This window comes from Ornithorhynchus anatinus, chromosome 4 (assembly GCF_004115215.2).
Source record: "Ornithorhynchus anatinus isolate Pmale09 chromosome 4, mOrnAna1.pri.v4, whole genome shotgun sequence".
NCBI lineage: Eukaryota > Metazoa > Chordata > Mammalia > Monotremata > Ornithorhynchidae > Ornithorhynchus > Ornithorhynchus anatinus.
Window position 1 is genome coordinate 114,369,756 of NC_041731.1, and position 3,764 is coordinate 114,373,519.

At 43.3% G+C, this 3,764-nt stretch overlaps 1 non-coding gene across 1 annotated transcript; it reads right to left on the bottom strand.

Moving 5' to 3' along the window:
• Positions 1–570: 570 nt before the first annotated feature.
• On the bottom strand, positions 571–709 carry LOC114811919. Its single transcript, XR_003759614.1, has one exon. It is a non-coding gene; the product is annotated as a small nucleolar RNA SNORA7 (small nucleolar RNA).
• Positions 710–3,764: the final 3,055 nt, after the last annotated feature.

Genomic DNA, 3,764 nt, shown 5'->3' on the forward strand with positions numbered 1-3,764 from the left:
TCATCTTGTTCTTCTCAAGTGATTAGGATACAAATGCTATTCCTTCTACTAATCAACCCTGTTCCCAGTGGAAAGTGATGTGATCTCCACCCTTAGAGATACGGAAAGAAATCAACATCCCTCTAGACTGTAAACTCATGGTGGGAAGAGAAACATTCTACCAACTCTGTTATATTGTACTCTCTCAAGTGAACTGTACAGTGTTCTGCACAGAGTAAGTGCTCAATAAATATGATCGATTGAATGATCCATCCACCTGTCCTGGTTGGTAAGCCAAGCATACCATTGATAAAATCAGATGATGACTAGAAATTCCTTGCAATTCTGTGATCTTAGCAGAAGGTCCATTGTTCATTTCTTCTTGTCTTATGCCTTCGAGACATCTCCGACCCATAACAACACCATGGACACATCTCTCCCAGAACGCCCCACCTCCATCTACAATCGTTCTGGTGTTATATCCGTAGAATTTTCATGGTAAAAATCCAGAAATGATTTACCATTGCCTCCTTCTGAGCAGTCCATCTGAGTCTCTCCCGTGCCTCTGCTGCCCAGCACAAGTGAGTTTTGACTTGTAGCAGACTGCCTTCCATTCATTAGCCCCTGCCCAAGCTAGGAATGGAATGGACAGGCCTCTGCTTGACTGTCTCTCCCATAGTCGAGACTGGTAGAGTACTGGAAACTCTCCAGGTGTGACCCTTGAGAGAGGGTTCATTTCCTACTATAGCACAAGTAAAGCACCCAGCACTTCTTAGTCACAAAAGATCATACCACCACGTGAGTTATTTCAAGGGGGCTTCATTAACTAAAGGAAGACACAAATATCATGGTTCCATAAATATCAACTGCTAGACCCTAAATAAATTTGCTTTTTCCTATTCTTCTTATCATTGTACTTATTAAACACTTACTGTGTCAAGCATTGTTTCAAGTGTTTAGTACAAACATGTTAATCAGGTTGGACCTAGGCCCTGTCCAACATGAGGCTCACACACTAAATATAGAGAGAACAGCTAGTAAATGACCATTTTATGGATGAGCAAACTAAGGCACAGATAAGTTAAGTGACTTGCCCCTTCCTGTCTAACATCCCCTGATCACCACCTTCAGCCATTCATTCTCAAATGACTTCTTCTGCAATGCTTTCTAGCTCATGTATCCGCTATCTGAAAAACAAACCTCCATTGACATCCACAGTTCCGTCCAGTTAACATGCCATTTCCCTCCTACCCTTCCCCTCCAAACTCCTCAAACAAATTGATTTCACCCACTACCTCCACTTCCTCTCCTTCAGTATTCTCCTTGACCTCCTCCAATCTGTCGTCCCCTCACATATCCATCAAAACTGCACTCTCTAAGGTCACAAATACCTCCTTCTTTCCAAATCCAATGACCTCTCCTTCATCCTAATCCTTCTCGATCTTTCAGATGCCCTCTACCCCGTGAGCCATACCTTTTTGCCGGAAACCTGATCTAACCACGGCTTCACTAACACTATTCTCTCGAGGTTCTCCTCCTATCTCTTTGCCCTCTCCTCAGTCTCTTTCACAGGGTCAATAAATTAATCAATCAATGGTATTTATTGAGCTCCTACTATGTACAGAGCACTGTACTAAGTGCTTGGGAGAGTACAATTACAATAGAACTAGCAGACGCATTCCCTGCCCATGAAGAAGCTCCTCCTCTGTCTCTCAACCCCTAACTATGGGAGTGCTTCAAAGTTCAGTTCTGGATTCCCTTCTATTCTCTATCTACACCCACTCCTTTGGAGAACTCATTCACTCCCACAGCTTCAGCTACCACCTCTAACTGGATGATTCCTGACCTCTCTCTTTCTCTGAAGGCTTTCATTTCCTCCTGACTTCTGGGCTTCTCTATTTGGATGTACAACTGACTTTCCTATCCCTGTAGACAGTACTACCATCCTCCCTGTCTCACAAGCCCATAATTTTGGCATTATACTCTCCCCACCTTCAAAGCCTTAGTGAAGGCACATTTCCTCCAAGGAGGACTTCCCTGACTAAGCTCTCCTTTCCTCTTCTCTCTCCACCTTCTGCATCGCCCTGTCTTGCTCCCTTCATTCAATCCCCCTCCCAACCCCACAACACTTGTGTACATATCTGTAATTTATGTATTTATATTAATGTCTGTCACCTCTCTAGACTGTAAGCTCACTGTGGGCAGGGAATGTGTCTGTTATGTGGTTATACTATACTCTCCCAAGCACTTAGTTCAGTGCTCTGCACATAGTAAGCACTCAATAAATATGGCAGACTTATTCCACTCTCTCATTCAACCCACATATTTAATCTGTCATCAGAACCTGTCAGTTGTACCTTCACAACATCCCTAAAATCCATCCTTTCCTCTCCATCCAAACTGTTAATCCAAGTGTTCATCATATTCCACTTCGACTACTGCAACAGCCTCCTTACTGAACTCCCTGCCCCCTGTTTCTCCCCAATCCAGTCCTTATGTCACTCAGATCATTTTTCTTTGAAAACCTTCAGTTCACATCTCTTCACACCTCATTAGTGGCCCATCCGCATCAACAAAATCTTCTTATCCCTGGCTTTAATGCAATCAATCAGCTTGCCCCCCTCCTACCTCACCTCACTGCTCTCCTACCACAATCAGCTTGCATCCTTTGTTTCTCCTACACCAACCTACATCATTATACCTCAATCTTGTCTATCTCACCACCAAACCCTTGCCCATGTGCTCCTTCTGGCTTAGAACTCCCTCTCTTTTCATTAATGAAAGACAGCTACTCTCCTCATCTTTAAAGCCTTATTAAAATCATATCTCATTTGTGGGGCCTTTCCTAAGTCCCCATCTCCCCTACACATTCTCACTTCTGTGTAGCCTATGCACTTAGAACTGTACCCTTTAAGCACTTGATATTTACCCCACCCCAAGCCCCACAGCACTTATGTACATATCTACAATTTATTTTCATGTCTATCTCCCCTCTAGCTCATTATGGGCAGGGAATATGTCCCCCAACTCTGGTGCATTTTACTTCCCCAAGCACTTAGTACAGTGCTCTGCGCACAGTAAGCACTGATTGATTGATTACCTAAAATCATACAGTGTGCCCCTGTCAGAGTCAGAAGTAGAACTCAGGTCCTCTGTCTTCCTTTTCTTTGTTCTTTCCACTAGGCCACGCTGCTCTCTGCTACATTGTAAGCACTTTGGAGGCAGGTCTCATGTCTATGAATTATATAATACTCCATAAAGTAATTTGCTGTTAAAGTCAATCTCAGCATTACCTCTATATCCCCGCACACCACGTCCAAAACCCAATTGCTTGTCCATTAATTAATTAATTCATTCAATTCATTCATTGTCCAGAGACCACCTTATCCACACTTGACCTTTCTGACATTTCAGATGAAACTATCCAAATCTCTATCTTCTATTTCATCTACCATTTACTATCTAGCAAAGCTACCAAGCAGGTCCTGCACATGACAAGCAAAAATGGAGAATTTCTAAACAGAAAGAGAAAACGCTCTAAAGAGATATCAAAACACAGTCTCGAACCATGTGTAGTGACATCCTGGGAGACAATGATAGCAGGCTGTTAAGCCCAAAATATGGTCAACAGGAGAGCAATCTCCCTTCCCTGAACTGAGGTGGAAAATGGTGACAGGTTTTGCAAGTAACAAACACATTTGCAAGGGGAAGTAGCAGAACCTAGTGGAAAGAGCACAGGTCTGGAAGTCAGAGGACCTGGGTACAAAATCCAGCTCTGTCACTTA